A 23,526-nucleotide genomic window follows, 5' to 3' on the forward strand; every position below is an offset into this window, starting at 1 on the left:
GCAAATGTAATGTTATTGAAGAAGTTAAGGAAAGAAAGAAAATGAAAATGATGAGAGGAGAAATAGTACATTTTAATACCCTTATTTAAATTACACTTTACGGCACCAACTCGTAGTAATTTTCAACTGTTGAATTATAATTAATAATACTGACAAGTATTTTTGATGCACGATTTAGGTCATCACCATTTCTTTTAATAGTTGTTTGATTTCATTAATTTTGATTATTTTCGTTAATTTTACTTATCGTTGAGCATTATCGTTTATATTTGGAACTGAGGTATCAATAACTTAAATATGTGATTTTTTAGGGTCAAGCAAATTTATACGGTCAAACATTTATATGGTCATGGCACTTGGGGGTCATACGAGAAATTAAGATCGGCGACGACAAGGCACTGGACACTAGGGAAAAATGACAACATAGACATAGATATAGACATACACATGTACAAACAAACAAACAACCAAACATGGCAACGAGTATATATTTTCGAGGCAATGGAGTGGGTATGAAAAGAGCCGATGGTTGCTTCTTCTTTCTTATTTTATTTACTCCACTTCTTCCACCATCTCCTCAGTTTGTCAAGTATTCCTTTCTTCTTTTCATCTTCAGGGATCCAGTCTGGATGTTCCATGGGTTTAAACGTCTCTTTCATTTTCGTCAAGCTTTTATTTAGAATTTCAAACTTTTTCTTGATCTTATTGTTTTCTTCTTCCTCCGTCTCCTCGGCCAAGGTGGTCTTGATCTTTTTTACTTTTTCTTCCATGAAAATTTCCTCACCAATCTCTCAGCACTGATTAAGGCATCGATCCCCATCTTAAACTTCTTCGGGTTGTGTATTATCATTCGTCCTGGGTCTATATCGTCATTTAAAAAGAAAAAACGTGTATCTTCCACCCAATGTACTGCATTTCACTCTACATTGTGGAAACGTAAACATCCCTGTCTTCTTCATCTCTTCCTCCAACCATACGTCTTTTACAAGTTCCTTTGCTCTCTTTACGACTAACACTTTCTTTGTCACATCGTCTATGGTGAACTGGTAACTCCAAAACTTCTTTATATTTTCCAATGCCAAACGTTTCTTTAATCATTGGCCGAGTTCATCTTTCTAAGTGTTTACGAGTCAACGAAGGTAGCCACACTGACTGACGGACTTTCCTTGGGATTATAGTCGCTTTCGCCTATTAGGGCATGTGCGACTGGTTATCCACACTCAGTGGACTCATTAATTTACCTTGTGAAGGGGAAATGGAGCCACCACCCTTCATACGCGTTAATGCATACACCTTATGCTATTCATTTATGTCCAGATTCGGTAATGAAGCCACACGGGACGTGAGATGAGTGGTAATTGGACCACACTCGTACTCAACTCAATTTTGTCTGTATTGTTTTGAGACGCTCATTGGGGACTGATATATACTCCACTCAAGTCGCCAATCCGGTTTCATGCGTACACGTTCATATAATGCAGTTATTTCTTAACCACGAAACCCCCAACCCCATCCCCACAAAAATTGCAAGCTGTCTTGCAGAATTTGGAATATAAACTCCTTGTGCAAATGAAGATAGCTATGACAAAGAATGATGTGTGTGTCGGAAATGAGTAAGCTATCAATCTCTACTTTGGACAAGGATTGGAATATAGAATTTTAAATTGCTTGTGTGGATGGGCCTGATGATTTTGGACTTGTAACAACCTTATAATTGCCAGTTTTACGGGCCAGCTTTAAGTTTAACCGAAAGTGCCTTGTTTAAAAGAAAATGTACTATTCTATTTAATCCGCGTTGTGCGGTTGGCCTGATGGTTTTTCGTTAAACCACCTCACAACATTAATTTTGGGACCTATGTAATCTTCTAATTTAATTAATTTATTTTTTGATGTTGGGTGGGGTGTGGGTTGGGGGTACCATACACCATTTCCAGGATTCAGATGGGAGGAAGTAGATGGTGAAGAGAGTTGAATAAAAAGTGATGAAATGTTATGTTGTTGTGTTGACATGTTACTATTTTACTTGTTGATTTCAGTGCTCCTCTCCTTTACCTGTGGTCAAACAGGTAATGTGATTTATGAGTTGTACTGCATGGTTGTCTTAATCTACATCCTATCACCTGTTACTAATGCTAATTTATTTAACTGTCAGACGTACGAACGGCAGGGTTTATTTAACCACGGAGCTGCGTCGACATATAAGACAGGTGCTGCTTGGATGCTATTACTATTTAGTGACTTCGTTAATTCAGACAGGCGGAAGCTTCGCTTTATGTTCCTGAAGCGCCAAGGAATATGGATAATATTTGTCACTTAAAGGTATGCATAATCAAATTCTAAGAAATGACACCCATTACTAGTATTGTCGGTGTTGAATGCATACATGACCCGTTTGACTATTTTTTATTATATTGAATTATTTTTATATAGGTGCATCTGGAGCTCTAGTAATTTATAGATCCTACTCATCTTCTAGGTTGTCGAAAAGTCAACGATGGGAAGCCAGGCTGACGAAGGCACCGCTTTTTCAACTTATTGCATACAAACACACAATACTTCAATAAATAGATACAATCATACACCAAACCTACCACACACACACACTATCATACAAACAATGACACAAATTGTTTATAGACACATCTATAAACCCTTGCATTAAAACACACACTCATACTAGAGCAGGGAGATGTGTTATTTGTTAGGAACAAAAAGACACACACAAACACATACTAAGATACAAACAAAAATAGTTTTAGCAATGGAGTAGTATCCCTTTTCTAATTATTTAAGTATCCCTGAAAACATCTTAAAAAATTCTTCTTCGAGATTTTGGAATCTCTTAACGTTTGGGATAAGGTCTGCTTCTGTGGAAGGAGAAGAATAAATCCTTGGTGTCCACTAGACAATCCATAAATCCTTTCTCTTGCTCCTGCTGTTTTTGTTGCTGATGCTGTTGCTGTTTCTTCTGCCTATATATCTCAATCCACTTTTCCTTTTATTGCTGAATTTTCTACGTAAAAAAATGTCTTCTATCAGATCTTGCGCCACTTTATCATTCTGATACTGTCTATTTCTCCTGGATTCTTATTAGGTTCTGCCTGACTAATGCACGTGGGCTTCATTCAGCTTAGCTTTCTTGGAAGGCATGTTACTATTTGACGAGGCAACAATGGATGGCCGGACTGTTACATTAGGTTGTGGTATTAACGTCGCTTTCGCCAACTCGGCATTTGTGATGGGTTTGTTTTCGCGAGCGGGCTGCTTAAGATCGCTGAAGGGGAGAAAGAGTTAACCCTTCAAGGGGTTTATGCACGCAAAGTGTACTATTTAATTGAGCTTATAAGTCGAAGGACAATCAAGTCCTAACTTACTTCTTTGCGGGCTATAATGAGTGAGAATAGACACAGCATTAGTCATTCTAATTAGTTATCCATCGCTGCACTATGAGACGTCGAGCGTGATTGAATACAGCTGTTGTGACGGCACCTGGTTGCTGGACGAGTGGGAATCGGCCCACACACTCGTCTTGGGTAGTCCGAGCTAGGAAAGGGAGGGATGGGGCCCGGCCGGAGGCATCAAACGTCAGCTGGAACGTTATAGCAGAAACACCAGTCTCCATTAGGTCAAATTTTACCCAGTTGTATTATATAGGTTAGCCTTATTGCCAATTTGGTGTACGCTACCTTTGTAATTAGAGTCAAGTATCTTAGTTATAAATGTTCCTACTATATATAAAATTGAAGAATTGGCGTGTTAAGTGGACTCAGTTCTGAGAAAAAGAATAATTCAATCAGGTCAGATCTAAATGACCTTATGTTGTGCAAACTAGTTAGGATTCTGGTTGCAAATTTCGAACGGTGAATAAAGGATTATATTTGTTTAAAAGTGATGTCGAGTCGGGATTTCATGCCAAATTGAAATCCGTTTATAAAAGGCAACCGGTAGTACCCCTAAAAAGAACTGAGATTACACCTGAGCAAAGAGGAGCAGTTTAATGTGTTCAGATGGAGTAAACTCTTGTCTTCTTTCCTTATAGTCCCGTACTGTTACCAGGTTTCTTAACACCATATTTTTCCATTAGAAATTGTGTTTTGGTTTGGTTGCTTTTGGACGTGATGCACTTCGTATATATAGTTCTTTGACCATCTGTACCACAACTGGAATGGGACAGACCCCCCAAAAAATGATTTGCCAGGGTGCTGACTTTGACGGCTTGTTGGTTTGATTGCAGCAGGATTTTCCTGTTCTTTAAATTGTCGTCATAAACGGTCTTACTGACCATTTCCAGAATAGTTCTGAGTGTTTCAGTATGTTCTATGGTAGCTTCACAATCACCTAATAAGCATGCCAACCATCATGTCTCAAGTTGATCGAAGATGTCATCCACTGCGGTTGCTCTCTGTTTTGTGTTAATTTGTAGCTGTTGTGGTTGTCCTCTTCTGGTCCTCTTTTTATGTTCCTGTTCTTGCCCCGTTGTAGAATACTGTAATTGTTTCAAGTTAGCGGTCATTTTTACCGTATAGTCAGTGGTGTCTACTGGAGTTTACAAAGTGTATTACCAACTGCAGCGGTTTTCCGTTCTTTTATTTCTTCTTCTTCTTCTTCTTCTTCTTCTTCTTCTTCTTCTTCTTCTTTTTAATGGTGTTGACGATATCTTTGGTAACGGCGTTGTTATTGAAGCTACCACTGGAACATCTCCAATTTTTCTCGGTGATTTGAACCGCTGTTCTAGTTGTCGTCGGCTTTCTTTTTTGTAGGCCACTTCTCCATTAATGTTGTTGTTTGCTCTGTCCTCCCAGATAAGCAATAACGTCGTGCATCTTGCTTGTGCCCGTAAGCTACAGCCCGATTGGATATTGAGGTCCAAACATCTTATTGTTCTCAGGGCTTGTTCTGGGATTAGAGTGTCCATCTCTGGTTCACTTATTATTGTTATAACAAAATGGTCAGCGTACCTAGAAAATTTCTTGATGTACAGAAAAGAAGCCAAAACACTCATCTGACTTCGTCCATTTTGATTTGGTAATTGTTAGCCTCAGCCTTCAAATGGAAAGTGGCACTGCCTCGATTCAGTCTAAGGCGGACATACACTCTGTTTTGCAAATACATAACTTGCAACTACCTGTTCAAATGCAAACGATTCATCAGTTCTAAATAACGGCTTAGTTTGATTTTCTTTTGACGCTCGTTGAATCCCTCGTTTTGACTTCTTTACTCGTCACCTTGTTAAACTGACCCACCGTGTAAGGTTTCCATACCATGCAGGCATCCAGATGAATGTTTTTTCAATGTGCTTCGGTAATTTGGCCATAAAACAGCACAAGGTTTTGTTGGGAAACACATCCATGGAACTCTAACTGGGTGAAGTTAAGGAAACTTGGTTAATCTTAATTCGAGATGTCTGCTTTCTGAGGAGTCACTCAAGATCAAAGGAGTTTCCAAAAGAGGGTTGTTGCTGCTGATACTGTTTTGAGGCAACTGGCGTTGGCCGCAAGGCTGCCGTTGTTGTGACTAGAATAATTCAGGAAGGATTGGGCAGAAGGTAACCGATGAAATTGCTAACTAAAATTGTCTCCTTGCTGAAAACTCAGATTGGCGATAGCTGCTAAAATGACACAATACACCACAAAGATTTGGCAGAAAAAAGATGATTTGTATTTTAGGCTTACGTTCTCTGCACCACACTAACAGGGGTTGCTTTTGTAGGTCTTTACGAAAAGAAAGGAACTCTGAGGAGTGGTCGCTGATGCTGCTTTATTGAACGGCATGATGGTCACTTCAGGTAAATGGTCGATGGTTTATCCAAGAAACAGAACTCAGAGCATATCGTTTCCAACGCATTTTAACTTCTTTGACTCGACGTTTGCCTACTTTATGGGTTCTTCAGTCGAGAATGCTTTCGATGAAGTACACGTTATCTTCATGGTTGGTCACTGGTTGTAACTAGGGCAAGCAGAAAGTTCTTTTTAATACTTCGCCAATCATAGCTTCAAATTTATAGACGTTAGGATGGCGGCCACACACTGTTCCAGTGAGAAGAAGCAATTATGTAGTCCAGTTTGGTAAATAACTTTTGTCGAAAGTGCGTTTGGTTTTTCCGAAGCGAACCCAGTGTAACTAACATTCCACGTTTTTTGGAGACAGTCGTAGAAGATGTATCAAACAGACGCTCAAACACGGTCACTTCATTGTCGGGAGTCACTTCTTCCCGGGTGCATCCGATGCTCCGATGATAAGAGATGTTTTAAGCTTGGACATGGCGCGGTAAGACGTTGACGTATTTGAGGGTGTGTTAATGTGTAAAATATTTCTTTTAACGAGCATTGAAGACGTTCCAGGATGTTGCCTTTAGTTTCGAGATTCTCGGTGGTGAAAACATTGATGTCTCTTTTCTTCAATTCTTTTTGGAAAGTTTTGTTCAGAAATTCGTTGCCTTTGTCTTTTTGAAATCGTAGGAGGTGACGACTGCATTATTTCACCATCATTTGTAAGGCTCGCACTGACTCGTAGTTCGTTTTTTAAGTCAAACCACGACCCAGGCAAATTTAGAAACAAATATTTGTAGTCGCGATTTTAGGTGGCCAAATGAGAGACATCGGCTAAATTGGCATGCCATTGATGATCGGTACTCTCCACTTTAGTGCGACTTCTGGAAAATTTTCGTCAAATGGGTTTGTGTAAGGTGTACGTGGCTTGTTCTTGTAATCATCGTTGCACCTTAGGTAAACATACACTTTTCAGCTGGGATTTGGCGGTACGATACAATTTTTGAACTCCGTAGTAACCTGCAAGATGGTCAGGATTATAGTAAATGCTGGCTAACAGATTTTACATCAGGACTCTCTTCAGTAAGTCACCTATTGTTCATTTATTGTTTGGCTAACACTTCACCTGAGATTTATCTCTGGGACTAACAAAACCACGTAACGAGCATTAAGACTGATGGTGCGATGGGCACTTTTCTAATGTGAACCTTGCGTGATTAGATGTTGTTGGTGAAACGTAGGGCTGATAAAAATCGCTGACGCTGGGTAATGCAGTCGTTCTTGTCCTTCGTGAAGACAGGATTTAGAGGCTTAACATTCCCGACCTTTCTGTCCGCAATGAATGTGTTGCTCTTGATTGTTATACCCATAACAATAGTAAGCATATCCGAGGAATCCAGTGATACTAATAATGGCATCAAAATGTTCTTCGTGCTGACAGACGTGAATGTATTTTCCGTCTTGGAAATCGTCGCCTTTTGAGGGTGCACTTTCAACGTGTAACGTGGAGCAAAGATATCTTGCAGTTTTTTTTATATTTCAGGAATGCTTAGGCTGTGTCTTTGGTAAGTCCGGCTTGATGTAACAGGAGTTCTGGTTTTCATCGTTGTTTGGCTACTTCCGATTGCCGAATGTTCTCCCAGGTTCTATCCATTCTGCCGTGTCGTTCTTGTCGGCATACCTTCGTCCAACGACGATGCTCGGGCTAAACACATCTTGTCTTGAGTGTTGTTAAGTTGAACGATGATACGCTTGGTTCTGCGAAGTTCGATCACCAGTAGCACTTTTCTGCGTTGTCCGTCCCCTTTCAAAGGAAAACCGTCGATCACGTAAAGTGATGTAAAATTGGTCGTTGTATTGCTAAACGTGATGTCATCACAATCGCTGGCATGGATTAGAGTCAAGATTTCCGCTCGTATACAAGGTGATATGTTACTTATGGCCTCTTACTTTCTTTTAACTTTCTCATGCAAATCTGTCTGTCATGTTTACCCCGACCCAGAGTAGCCCAGTTGAAACATGTATAATCAAAGTAATTCTGACAAGCCATTGCTTGATGTTAAACATTGCCGCAGGCTACCATTAATCCATTACGTAAGATTGCCGTAGCTAGAAGTGGAGAGCCGGACATCGGAGTTGCGAAGCTACAGATAGCCAATTATCACCTTGGTGTGGAAATGTTTATCCAAGATCAAAAGAAGTTGCCTGAAGAAGTGGGAGTGTCTTAACTTCTTTTCCCTGCAGACAGACAGACAGGTTGAACTGGCCGCTAAGACGATTGGACAGGATCACAGCGCCACCCAATCAGAATCGAGATAGGGGAGAGACCTTGATTTGGGTAGAATGATATCTCCGCGTCTTCCGGCAAAAATTAGTTTGCTAAGAGAACTTACCCAGAGTGGAGGTTAGCGTAACTCCGAATAGCCATTCGTTATTGGCGGGAAAAATCTTAGAGCAGGAAATTCTAAGTACAGAGAGCTTCAAATAAGGTCAGTGGGATATTTGTTCGGTCTTTGTGGAATGCGGCTGCATTTTTAATTGTAGGTCGTATGCATACTTTATTATTACTAGAATCGTAGTGCGAAGAATTCCTTTGTTTTGTTAAAATGTTTGCATATTTTGAAGAAATGAGTTGATATTTGTAAAGAATTATATAGCTTGCTAGCCGTCGTAAGAGTTAATATTGTAATTCGCTATGTGGGTATTTTAGAGTAGACTAACACATGTGTTCATATGATTATAGATTTTGCCATTGTTGAATATTTGTAATGTACAGACATGCGTTTGATTGTTGTCAGATTGTAGTACCATGAGATTAAATATATATGTGTATATACTGATGTGACGCAATGTATTGATGTCTGTATGACAATTCGCTGATACCGTGTTATTACTCCATTGTTTACCCTTCAAGAAGTGTGTGGGAATTTCGATGTGTATGCATGCGTGACCGAAACCGTGATAGCTTATCTGATGATTAATTGTCGATATAGTGTGAGGTGAGATTCGATAAAACATATGTTAACGCCTTGTGGTTTTTCACAGGAAGCTTTGAGGGACAGACCAGTTACAGTTTGGTCCCGTAGTCTCAGATAGAGAGACGGAGGAAAGGAGAAGAAAGGAGAGCAGTCAGGAAGCTTTGAGGGACAGACCAGTTACAGTTTGGTCCCGTAGTCTCAGATAGAGAGACGGAGGAAAGGAGAAGAAAGGAGAGAAGTCAGGAGAAGTTGAAGTCTGGGAGCGAAATTGGAGGAGGAGATAGTAGAGAGGGAAACGGAGACGAAGGAGGAGTTAGAGAAACGGAAAGAAGGAAGGAATTAGCGGGAAAGAAAGAGATGAGTAGATGCAAGGACAGGGGGAAAATCGAACTCACACTGTAAATCACGGGATGAATTAGGCTCTCATTGGTCGAGGGAAAGACGAGTGATTGGAAGTTACCGTTTTAAATTATCAAATTTATTAAATTGTTATTGATTGAATTTCATCTTCCTGTTCTCTATAATTTAACCGTCGGCATAGCTGACTGGGGGCTCAGAGCTGTAAATCTACCTCGTTACTAATTTAACTTTCTAACCTCACGAGCCAGGGTGGAACTTTCATCATAATTTAATTAAATTATATTGGAAGAACCCGACCCCAATACGTTCAAACGTCACACTGTCAATCGTTTCATCTTTACTGCAAAATTGCAAATGGCTAGATTTTACACGCCATGGACGCTCTATATTTTGGGTAAGTGATTTGCCTAAGAGTATTCATTCAGCTCTCTAACAGTCAAGAAGATGGAAGAGCCAACACAGATCGACCTTCTGATCAAAGCTTTGAGTGGCGTCATACTAAGGTTTACTTCAGAGAAATCAACGGACTACTCCTTTCGAGATTAGAGTCAGCTATATCTATCAGAAGAAAGGACATTGGTCGACAGAATGTCCACAACGTCAAAGCAAGACAGGATTAAAGAGAGGTTAAGGTCAAGAGACCTGTTATCATTGTCAGGAGAAAGGACATTGGTCTTCAGAGTGCCATAATAAAAAAGAGAACCCATCAAAGAATTAAGAGGAGAAGAGGACTTCCGAAAATGAAGAAATACCATCTGAAAAGGAGGAAGAACCCATTCACTTCAAGAAAGATAAAAAAGTTGAGAAGAAAGTAAAGAAAAAGAGAAAGAAACTTGTGGATGTGAAGAAATTTTGTACAAAATGGAGAGAGAGAGAGAGAGAGAGAGAGAGAAGAAGCAAACGGACATTTGGTGATGTGTTGCGAAAACGTAAAGTATCTCTAGCTTTTGAATTTTATGATAATAATGACCTACACTCACGCACTTTTATTATTATTCAATCATCATGGGGTAAAAGGGGATTTAAGTTTTACTTGAATTGGCAAACTTGGAGTAGTCACTCTTATCTAAAGATGTAGGTGGCATGAAAAGGACCGTTGTGTGTCTGTTTACCAAACTCATGAACTGGAGGCAATGTACTTTAACTGTCTTATTCCTTTGCCACGGCCAAGTCCTCCTTCTTCACCTGCTACTGTCGATGATGATTTGGTAATGACCACTGCTGTTAATGCTTCTTGTATCTCAGGAGTAGTCAGTGTAGATGGTGTACTGACTAGGATGGAATGTTTGGCAAGGGAAGGTCCTTTTCTCTTTGGACGAGTTAAGATGTCTGTTACATTTGTCTCAGACACCTTAACTCTGCCAAAATGTCTACTAACACCATTACCGTTTGACTTTCACTGTTTTTCTCTCCCTGGTACTTTCTCTTATCTGCTTCTTCTTCTCGTTTACTTCTCTCCTCTTCTCGCTGTTGCTGTTGAATGACAGAGGCGCGTTCTGCTTATTTCTGTTGTTGTAAAAGGCGTATTCCGCTTTTTTTGTTCTTGTAAAAATTGTATTCGATTCTTCCATCTTCCTCTGTCTAAAATCCTCTACTTGATGCATGGAAGGAGAAGGCGGTGAAGGTGCTGTTACCAGTACAAATTCTTGCGAAGAGGAAAGAAAATTGACTCAGCCAAGTTGCTCGTGTAGCCGACACGCCATCACTCCTGGTCTCCACTGCCGGCACACACCAATACATCGTCTTCTTAGTTTCAGGCAAGTTTCAACTACGTCGCATCGACTCACTACTCACAGACTCTAACGTACCTGTATAGGGTATGTGACATCACAGGTAGCTCTCTTCTGATTGGAAGAGAGATTCCACGCTCCGACTGAATTTGGTGACGCGCGATTGGATTTGTGAAAGATATCAATCCGTTTCGATCCGCTCTCCGTTTGTAAATACCAGTAACTCACCATACTGATTTCACATGTTCTCGTGATAAGATGTCGATTAACGTGAAGTCGTCTACCCCAATATAAGAGATGCTGTTCTACCCAGACTACGCTCTGTATGTGAAATCATCATTGACTATCAAGAATATAACAAATGCGGCTATTTGGAAAAGTTTTTATGTATAGAGGCAAGGCTGTCCTAAGAGAGTCTTGATATTTGGACCAGGTGTCAGAGGAAGTTTGAGGAAGAGAAGAAGACCAGTGCAATATTCTTTATATTAACTCGGTTCGGATAACAAACCCCAACAGCCCTTTTCAGGGACATTCATTGCCTCGAAAAGATATACTCGTCATGTTTTTTTTTCGGTTTGTTTTATTTGTTTATGTATGTTTATGTCAATGTATGTCATATATATATATATATATATATATATATATATATATATATATATATATATATATATATATATATATATATATATATATATATATATATATGTGTGTGTGTGTGTGTGTGTGTGTGTGTGTGTGTGTGTGTGTGTGTGTGAAAGTCTATTTTGTTGGTCCCTATCAACAACTCACATAGCATTTTCCATACCTACCTACATTAGTGCATGTTGTTGTTGTTGTAGGGTTTAATGCCATTTTTCAGCACACGATAGGCTATACATGGCGGTCAGTATTAATGGTGGAGGAAGAACCCAGGAAAACCCCAAAAGGAACCACCGACCCACCATGTTGAGGTCAACTGTTATTAATTCACTGCCCCACTGAGGTCAGCCACTTGTAACATTGTTGCCATTATTTCCCTATTGTCCAGTGCCTTAACGCCACCTATGCTAATTTACTCGTACGACCCCGAAGTGCAAGTCCCATGTTAAATTCCCCTTGACCCTAGAAAATCTTTGATCTTATAAGTTTGCTTGAACCTATATCCAACATTCACAAGTTATAATATATAACATATAATATACCACATTCATTAACAATAACATGGCATTTAAAGTGTTGGTATATAGCAAATTAATATATCAGTACTATTGGTATATCAAATTGTGATCCGCCCACGGTGCAATAGTACTCATATATAAACATTCTCGCAACCGTGTGCTAGTCATTCTAAATCACTGATGAATTTTTCAGACATTAATCATTAGTGACATATGTAAATAACAATAAAATGTGTTAATAATCCACGTTTTTTAAATTAATTCAATATGGTATATAATTTCAACGTAATCTTTTCTGCTTTATGTTCTCCCATCCGTTCTCGTGCATAACGGAAAAAAACTATCCAGAAATCTGGGATGAAAGAGAAAAAGAATTTGTGGTGGATCAAAACCTTGAAATTGAACTTACACCAAGTAACCTACAATAATATGGTTCTTCGTAACGGTATGTATGCATTTTCTCGGGATTTATCTACAGTGTTTATATGATCAATGATACAAAGTTGCAAAGTCTGTCGACATTATACGGTAAATTTCTCGGTTACGTGATACACATAATGTGGTGAATGTAATGTTTTATTGTTGCTGTTGTTTCTTAAACCTATAATAATGTTCTAAAAATTATTAATTAAATATGAAAAGGCCGAAAAGGTAGAGAGTTTTATGGTTTGTAGTACTGTTATTAAAGTAGTAATAATGACTTAGATCAAGTATACATAAATTAAAATATTTTAATTACCTCTTGTTTGTTCGTCATTTCGCTTACTTTTGTTCCGCATTAATTTCCACGCGACGATACGTGTATGGCTGAGCGTTCATGTGAATGGCGTAGCTAACCCTGTGTTTAAAGTGCTCTACTTTCTTCATTAAAATCGTAGTTCATGTTTAAACCATAAGTGTGTATTATATTTATTTAATCAGTGTGAGGAAAAATATAAACTAAAAAACGGAAACAATTAGCTTATCAATATGCAAAGGTGATTGTGAATAGTCACAAAAATAATAGAACTACATTTTGTAGCGGACACACTCGGCAAAGATGTGAGGAGTTCATGCACTCGGTCAATACACATCTGCCTGTAGTAAATCTGAACTCTGTTCAAATGGAAAATATATGTATTTGTATGTGATATAAATAAAATATATTTATAGTATTTACGTTGTATCAATGACATACCATTCGTTGTATAAATTTTTCATTAACAGGAAACCTGGCAAGCGTACAGCGTATCATTGATACAGCTTACATAATATCTATCTATCTATCTATCTATCTATCTATCTATATATATATATATATATATATATATATATATATATATATATATATATATATATATATAGAGAGAGAGAGAGAGAGAGAGAGAGAGAGAGAGAGAGCGAGAGAGAGAGAGAGAGAAAATATAGGTAATTACAAGAAATGGTGGCGTAGATCTATTCAGAATTTCAGCTTAGGTTTCAATATACCAACTGTATGACTTTTAGTACATGAGTAGTTCTTTTGAGTTTGCAAATTACTTTCACATTTAAATATATGACCTGTGTGTTAATCAGTTCTAACATTTGACGGCGCGAATTAGACAACCCCTAATAAGGTACACGTAGGTACCACAAATAAGAAAACCTTTTTGATGACAACGTCTGCACCTGGTTATATTATCCGTGCCTTGTTCAACCTATCGTCATATATTTAAAAAAAGACACAACAAATCTCCCAAGGTCAAATGACACTTAAAACCATACTTCTCATTTCGACACCATGGGGGAATATTTTAACTCAATTTATCCAAGGTTAAATGGCACTAAAAGGGTAGTTCTTTTTTAATCTCTATGGAGGATTTCTCACTCAAGCCATACAAGGTCAAATGGCATGTAAAACAGTAGTTTTCATTTAATCACTATGGATGATTTTTCCACTCAATTCATCCAAGGTCAAATGCCATGTAAAATAGTACTTTTCATTTAATCATTATCGGGACTTTTTTCACTCAGGTCATCCAAGGTCAAATGGCACGTAAAACAGTGGTTCTCGTTTAATCATTATAGGGAATTTTTTTCACTTAAAAATTACCCTTATCATCATTTTTCCATTTCAGCTCGAAATGCCACTTAATGAAAGTCGCCGTTTGAAGATCTAATCGACATTGAAACAGTAGGAAAAAGTCAACATCAATTCGTTCAGCTAGCTCGGGTTGTTACTCATTTCAATATAAACGAGATGCCTTTTCATTACTCTAGTCTCCTGGGATAGGCATTTACTACAATGCGTACTGCGTCAGTAGATATTGAAATGAAATAATTATTTCTAGTTTGAACACTTAATCTTGCTAGAGTTCAATTAAATAATCAGATATTGCTGTATTTCACTCGTGTATTATGAATAAGCACCGATCCTTCAAAGTCTGGAATTGTACACTGAATTGGTGACTGAAGCTGTCTAATGGTAGGATCCCACTGAGAGAGTTGATAGCATTTTGCTTCATTTAATGACAAACGTAAAATGGACTCACAAAACTATCGTCGGAATCACCTTTTGTACTGGCCTGTAAATTGCAATTGATTCTGATAGATTATTTAAAACACATTTTTGCAGCAACAAAAAGATGCTTAGATTTAGAGAAACTGGATCTTACAAAAGACAGAATCCATTATCGTAATAGTAAATAGCTGCTGATCTGTCTTTTTCCTTAATGATTTATTCTGTTGTAAATGATTGTTGGAGTTTATTTGATAGTCTAATGGAGCCCTCTGTCGGAACAATATTTGTTCATTGTCACAGATAATCGAAAAAGTTACATTTATGTGATATTTGCAAGTGTGATGGAAATTGACGAGCATATGATGCAGAACAATCAGGCAGGTCCAGGCTATCAACAGGTTATCGAAACACGCAGCAAAAAGCAAAATGTACATTGTTTGCCCAGAAACCTTTAATAATTTATTACTTGAAGGGAAACAATGGAATCTGCTATAAATATCGTAAAATGATCCGAAGTCACACAAATCTCAGATCTATGAAAAGTGAAACGCACACTGATCAACTACAATTCTTGGTGGCAACATAATTAGTAATAAATGTATGTATGTATGTATGTATGTATGTATGTATGTATGGATGTATGCATGTATGTATGTATGTATGTATGTATGTATGTATGTATGTATGTATGTATGTATGCGTGTGTGTGTGGGTGGGTGGGTGGGTGCGTGTGCGTGTGTGCGTGTGTGTGTGTGCATGCATGTCAACCATGAAGTAATAATGAAATATTTTACTATTTGAATAAATTTTCCTTTTTAATCATACTGTTCCATTCCTTTGGAGGCAGTATAAATTTCACACCACGTTAGTCATATTTCACTAAGGGACCATTTACATATATAATAGTTTTTATTCGAGATAAAATCTACTGTTGACATATTAAGATAAGTGTTAGTTCCGATTTCGTGGCCCCGAGTGGCCGAATGGTCTAAAGAGCTCTCCGTCACGGATCACTGCCATCTCACCTCTGTCTGCCTGGGTTCGAGTCTCGGGCTCGGCCAATGTGGACATATGAGAAAGCTTGCCGGTAGCTTCTCGTGGGTCGGTGGTTCTTTCCGGGGTTTTTCCCGGCTTCTTCCTCCACTATTAATACTGGCCGCCATGTATAGCCTATCTTGTGTTGAAAAATGGCGTTAAACCCTATAGCAACAGTTCCTATAGCAACAGTTCCGATTTGGTAAGCGTAAGTAGTGTAGTGGGCCACCATAGCGTCGATGGAAAACCCAGTCCAAAATGTCGTCAAAATTTATAGCGTCAATGGAAATCCCAGTCAAAAAGGTCGTGGGCACGTTGAGCGTCAAGACTTTTACTGACCCCCTGGGCACGTTTAGCGTCAAGGGAAATTTAACATGGCGAATACTGGGCCTGAATAGCGTCAAGGGAGTGTTGGGTTGTTGTATAATTCTAATATGAATAGAACAGGTGAGTTGACGTCACGGTACTGGACATTGGTAGCAAATCAGCAAAGGGCTAACCTGCATACGAACTACTCTAGGGAGAGACAAATACAGTAGAGATATATAGACAAAGACACACACACTTATATGGCAAAGATAATACATATCTTTTCGAGGCATATGAGTGGCCATGAAAAGGGCCCTTGGGTTCTTCTTCTTTTTTATCCACTTCTTCCACCATCACCTCACTTTCTCTATTATTTCCTTCTTCTTTTCCTTCTTTGGCATCCAGTCAGGATGTCCCATTGATCTAAATTTTTCCTGCATCTTGATCCAGTTTTAATTCAGTCTTTCAAAGTTCTCTTTTTTTTTCTTTCTGTTTTCTTTGTTCTTTCTCTCCTTTGCCCAGTTATCTTTGATCGTCTTCACCTCCTCTTTCAGTACCTTTCTCATCATTTATTCAGCTTTCTTTAATTGTTATAATCTCCACTTCACAAAAGACCACTCTGTCGAATTTTCTATTTGTTTTAAAAAATCATCTGACTTTGATCTCACCATCAAGTGTCTCCTTCAATGTTCCAACTCTAACATACTTAGGTTGAATGAAGCCTCTTAATTTCTCCACTTTCTCCTCTATCATGTCTTGAATCAGATCTCTCGCTACTTTCAGACTTGGGGGCCCCGAGTGGCCGAGTGGTCTAAAGCGTTCTCCGTTACGGATCACTGCCATGTCACCTCTGTCTGCGTGGGTTCGAGTCTAGCATTCGGCCAATGTGGGTATGTGAGAAAGCTTGCCAGTAACTTCTCGTCGGTCGGTGGTTCTTTCCGGGGTTTTCCCGGGTTCTTCCTCCACCATTAATACTGGCCGCCATGCATAGCCTATCGTGTGCCGAGAAATGGCGTTAAACCCCACAACAACAACAACTTTCAGACTGGTCACAAAGTCTAGGCTACCTGGATGCTTCTATTCATCTTCAAGCCTTTCTACTACATAGGCTACATCCACCATCCAGTACCAACTGTCTTTTAAATCGTTGAATAAACTCATCTTCCTATGAGTTGATTACTCAACGCTGGGTAGCCAGACTGGTTGATTGATTTATTGATTGGATTATAGAGGCGTTCACACATAGTGCACGTGCCTCTGGTTAATTCCTGCACTGCAGGATGCTAATTGTTCCTGGGGAAAGGAATCAGAGCCACATCCCCCATGCATTTATGCACTCAAGGAGTGCTGTTAATTTAGCCGTCACTTTGCTAGACACAATGCCCCATGCTCTCTGAGTGGTAGGCTATCATGAGTGGGAATGAATCCAGTACGCATTCATGTTCAAGTAAGTCTGTACCAATTGCGTGGATGAGTGGGGTTAGAACCGATACTCATTCATGTATTTATGATTTGTGTTGGTGAGGAGTTTATGCGCGTATTGCACGCTGATAATTGTTGCCCGGCCAAGGTATGAGAGAAAATGGGCTGGAGGGCAGGCGCCCAATCACAGGAAGTTGTCCGTTGACGAATCCAGGGTGTTGATCTAAATTTGCCGTCTGGCGCGAATTCTGAATTTTGAATAAATGATTTTATTTTTGAAAGTTTCTAATAATTTGCTGAATTTGGGAGAGACTCTATCCTGTTCTATATTGTGAGTGTGGAGTAAACATGGAAGTTAGTTTGAGAGTGTTTGAAATAGGGTAGATGAGAGAGAGATAATAATATTTTTTATAAAGAAAGAAAGCACATTAGGGAGTTAAGAGGTGCAGCGTGTTTCCCCCCTGGTGGTGGGTCCGAGTTCGCTCACAGGCGATAATAAAAATTAATAATAATAATAATAATAATAATAATAATGAGGACTTTGTATAGCGTCTCATCTTTAGAAGCTCTAAGCGCTTTACAACATTGGACAAGACCTATAACATAAAAAACATATATAATGATATGGTTACAAAAAAAAGAACACCATGAAATTAGAAAACATAAAAAACATGCTGAGAATATTTAAGGTAGGAAACATTATTAGGTCTTTAAGTTTCTTCTTGCAGGCGAAATAAGTGAGTTTTAAGAGCACTCTTGAATGGGATCACTGTCTCTTTGTGTCTAAGTTCACTGGGCAATTCATTCCACGTTGCTGGACCCTGGTATGCAAAAGAAAGTTGTCCATATGACTTCGTTTTCATAGTGGGAATAATGAGTATACGATTGTCAGAAGAGGAGCGTAAGTATCTTGCTGGTGTGTACACATGGGTGAGGTCGGATAGGTATGTTGGGCTGGAGTCCGTCAGTGAAACGTAGCACGAGAACAAATTTTGTGTTTGATTCTGGATCGAATGGGTTGCCAGTGTAGGGTACAGAGCAGCGGGGAGGTGTGCTCTGGTCGTGGTAATTTAAGGATGATCCGAGCAGCTGTGCTCTGAACTTTTTGAAGTTTCTGGAGTAGATATTGAGATGAACCAGACATAATTGAGTTACAATAGTCCAGTCTTGAAAGTACTAATGAACACAAAGGTGTTTTAGTGGCATCAACTGAAAGATGTTTGCGGATGGAGCAGATGCGTCTCAGCTCAAGATATGCAGCCTTGCATATGTTCATGACATGTTGGTACAATGTGAAAGTACTGTCAAGAGTAACACCTAGGTGTCGTACTGAATGTGTGAATTTGATATTGGTGTTGCTGATATTTATTGTTTGAGGTAAAGGATGTGAATGAGAAAGTCTTTGTGTTGTGATCAGAATGGCCTCAGCTTTATCATCATTCTTCTGCAGCTTGTTCCATGATTTCACATCAGAAATGCACATCTCTATACCTTTGATGGTAGCATCAACTTCAACTGGGTGGCTAGATTTGTATATTTGGAATCAATAATAACCATGTCGCGATAACGATGTTTTAGCGACATGGATCCCTCGCCCCTCACCAGCAGGTTTGCATTCTGATCCCCCTGCAGGTCCTTCCGTGTGTGTGTGTGTTTTTTTTTTGGTTTTTTTTGTTGTTTTTTTTTTTTGGGGGGGGGAGGGTATAGTTATTGATTGTTTGAGTAGACAGGTCACCTTTGCTGAGTAATCATGTCCCGACTGACATATCAAATGCGCCCGTCTACTGGATTGAGACATAGTTTAGGGGGGTTGGGTTTAGAAGTGGTAATAGTTTGTTGAATATTCCAGTCCCGATTGACATATCAAAGGCGCCTGTCTTCAGGATCGAGGTCTAGTTGAGAGGAGTTGGGCTGACTGGTGGTAAAATATTTATTTTTGAAGTGAGGGTTAGTAATTGTTTATTTTAGAAGACGGGTCCCCTTTGCTGAGTATTCAGGTCCCAATAGACATTCCAAAGGCTCCCGTCTTCTGGATTGATACCTAGTTTAAGGGGGGATGGGTATGCTAGGTTTAGTAGTATATTATATTATGGTTTGAGATGTTAGATGCCTGACAGGGATGGATGGGGAGGGGTATATTTTATCTTTGAGCCCTGCTGTTTCTAAGTAGGTTAGGATGTTACCGAATGTTAAATTTAAATTTAAATTGTTATTGTATAGTATTTCTGGGTAGGTTTAAGGGGTTCCAATTGCATTTTGAGCTCTTATGAATTTTGCTCTTGCTAGTTGATATTTTATGCAATTATTGAATACGTGTTGCAGGTCTTCAATTGCATGACAATGACAACAGTTGATGTTAGCTGGTTGGGGTCCTAAGTGTTGACCAAAACTGGCAGCTAATTTGGTTTTCCGATCCACACTTTTAACTTTAGCGGGTTTAATGCACCTGTCAACTGTTTCTATGATGGAGTAAAGTTTTCAGACTTTAGAGGTGGGATTCCGGTCTTCCTGCCATTTTTGTTTCCAATATAGGTTTTTCTGAAGCTTTGTGCTTCTGTGATTCTATACTTAAGGGGGGGGGGGCAGGATCATGGTCCCCTAACTTGCTTTTGGCGATTTTGTCAGCTTGTTCATTACCAGGAATTCCTACATGCGAAGGTACCCAAATAAATTCGACTATATGATCGATTGTGGATAATTCTTTAAGCATATGGTAGGTTCTGGCAAGGAACAACCCTCTTGATTTAGTGTTATGAGTTTTAATTTAATGTATTACACTAAGGGAGTTGCTGATTATTACGGCTTTCTGAATGTTATTTTCTTTAATCCATTGTAACGATTAAATAATTGTCTTGAACTCGGTAGTGTAGTGAATACAGAGTAATGGTCTGGTAGTCTTGTTCCTATTTGGATACTGTAATCGGGGATAACTACTGCAGTTGCCGTTCTGGGTGGTTCAGCTGCTCTTGACTCATCTGTGTATATGTTTACAAAACCATGGTAGGTTTCTTGTATGTCCTTAGCAATAATGGATTTTAGTATAATCTCTTGTTCCCATTTGTTTCCATATTCGGTGGCTTTGGTGTTTATCCTTGGTCTGGATTGGATCCAAGGGGTTGAGTCGGGGGGGGGGGGGGGGGGGGTTAGTGAATTCCTCCTGTTGTTCTAGGATTGGCAGTGTTTTCTTTAGTTCTAGGATTTGTGTGCCACCTGGTGCGTTTGGAACTAGTTTTTGGCTAAAAGTAGTGTTACGTTTGCAAATTGCCATTTTTGTGGGATGCTTATTGAATTGTTTGGCGAATCGAATTGAGTATCTGCGTATCATTTCTTGTCTTCTCAGTTTTAGTGGCAGCTTTCGAGTGAGTATTTGGAGTTCGTCCAGTGAGGTTGAGGGGAGTGTGCCGGTGGAGACGATTAAAGCTTTCCTTTTGGATAGCATCAAATTTGTTCAGGAGTGGTTGATTTGCTGAGTTATAGACTTGGCAACCATAGTCTAGTTTCGATCTAGTGAGTGTTCTATATATTGTGAGCATATTTTCTTGGTTGAATCCACATGTGCTCCCTTTCAGATTTCTTAAGAGGTTGATGTCTTTGTTGCAATTTTGTAATAGAGATCGATATGGTGTTTCCAGGTTAGGTGGTTATCACAATACATGCCTTGGAACCTTACCACGTTAACATATTTGATGATTTGATTTTGAATATAGAGGTTGGGGAAAATTGGATGATATTTTCGTTTTGGGGAAAAAATAATTGCTACAGTTTGTTCATGCGAAATTTTAAACCCCAATTTATCCGCCCATCTCCCTATGTTATCCTAACTATGTTCGATTTCAGATATGACTAGATTGCTGGCGAAGTTTCCTACCCTCCAGATGCCGCTATCGTCGGAGAATTGCGAGATGTTAACTGTTCTGGAGGCAAGGTTAAGGTCAAGGTCGTTGATCTTAATGTTGAAGAGCATAGGGCTGAGTACGCTCCCTTGTGGGGTGCAGTTTTCAAGGGATTATTCCTTCGAGTGAGTGTTCCCTAACCAGACTGACGACCGCTATGATTTATAAATTTTAAGCACGGACGTGAAGGAAAGCGTCCCTTACACTCACTTCACATATTTTCTACTATCCAGACAGAAGGGAATCATTCATTCAGTCACATCATTAGTCACGGAAAATCAAGCGAACAGTGCACGTCGCGATGGAACTCGTAACTGCAACACAAGGCGTGGCGCCAAGATGGCTGTCAGCTATCGCAGTAATTCCTGCACCAACCCTATGCGCCATTAAGGCCCTCGGGAAAAAACAAGCTACCAACTGGAGTTTGCGATCTGGTGCAAAAAGAACTAAATGTCTTTTAACATCGAAGGAGTGGATCTGAATATCGAGCAAATGAGCGACTATGGTTTAGTTAGGAATAACAACAGCAGGAAACGTAGGGAGAGGAGGAAAGCTGCTCAGGCAAGAACAGCAAACCACTCTGATACGCCCGCTAATAATTTCAGCAATATACCGAGAAACTCACCATTTCGGAGATCACCCACAATGCTGGAGCTGAAGCTATCGCAGAAATAGAGGAACACAAGACACATAAGAAGAGTAGAATGAGAGTGCTATATCCAAGTACGATGAGATAAATAAAATTATAGAGCGATACACTCAGCTTGGAACAGAGGTAACCTTGTACAGTTCCAAAAACGTTGAAAAATATGCCAGTGCAGTGAAATATACGACGTGGAGAACAATGAAGATTAAAAAAAAACTAGCCGACGACAATGGCAATTTTCGCTGCGCATCCCTATGAAATACAACCACAAGGCATACCATGACACCGCTTCACACTCTCATTGATACTGCCATAGAGCTAGGCAAATGTAAGGATTTGAGGCAATACCTGAAGGGACATACAATGAACCACGCACTGCGGCGGAGATACAAGAAGACGAACACCGCAGTAAAACCTTCAAGCTACCGATCAAATAACCCTTTTTAGGACTCCGAAATTGCCTCTTGTCAAGGGAACCACTTTGGCTTGGTATCCCAGTTCGATAAAACCATTACGTACACTAACTTGATCTTTTTATCCACCTTTTCAAAATTCAAACTTTCTTTAACCTAACATCTACCAACTTTTTTACATGTCTCTCAGACATATTAGTAATTACAAATTTGTAGGGCATTTATTATGTACACTATATGCTAGAATTATTAGACTGTTAGGACGTAGGACATTTTTTAAGATTTGTTAGATTTGATCTAATTGCACAGGTGGCTTACACATTATTTTAATTTTATATTGTCCTTAGAACAACTGGATTAAATGTTTTCCAAACACATTTTTTTTAATTCAAATAACTAATAACCAACAATTAACTATAACACATTTTTTTGAAACAAACAAACAATTTTTCAAATAGCAAACTATTTTTTACACGGTTGACAACGTTGTGAAGTCAAGCTAGAGTTCCGCAAATGGAAGTCAATGGGCCATTGATGTACACCACGTTTACTAGCTAAAGACAAAGGATAACCATAATGGTCACAAAACCATCGATCTACTTCGTCATCGTTTCTAGAAGAGTGACGATCAAAATAAGTCATTAAGTGTTGTAAAGAATATCCAAGACTGGGTTGATGAAGAAAATGCACACAATATTGTCCATACACCATGGAATATGTGCCTTGTAATTTCATATTAGTGAATCGTGTCGAGTGGGTATTTCTTCTCATAAAGTCGATGATGTAGTCTTCCACAGGTAGCAATCCATACGAATCAAAATACTCCACACAGCCCTCTTTAGGGAAGTCGACGGCTACCCAGTGTTGATGACATAAGCTTGATGGTCTTGAGGTTTGCGATGAGGCAGTTCATCTTTAATACACATCACAGGATTCCAAAAAGCAGTGTACGAACTGTAGTTCAAAAGATAGTAACGTTCCCAGGTATCCATTTTTGTGTTGTTTTTGATTTTCTGTTTTATTTTCCACAGGTAATGATAAGTCATCAATTCAATCGAACCTTTTGCTTAAAAATCTCTGACAAGTAACCGTTTCCTAGCTTCGTCTCTGCACTCTGAGCCAAGACAGCTTTGATGTGATGGGTCTCTAGACCAATCAGTGGATGAGAGGAATGATCACATAAGTCTTTTATGCCACTGATGCAACACGGCTTTTTCTGAGATGAGACCTCAAGCGTCCTCCAAATATTCGTCCAATTGTTTCTTCTTGACTCGTCATCAGACATTTATCGCGTTGACGATGACTAGGATGATCGTTTTGACATCCATAGCAATCT

The sequence above is a fragment of the Sinohyriopsis cumingii genome, unplaced genomic scaffold, assembly GCF_028554795.1.
Source record: "Sinohyriopsis cumingii isolate HCF-2022 unplaced genomic scaffold, ASM2855479v2 utg000349l, whole genome shotgun sequence".
In the NCBI taxonomy this organism is placed as follows: Eukaryota; Metazoa; Mollusca; class Bivalvia; order Unionida; family Unionidae; genus Sinohyriopsis; species Sinohyriopsis cumingii.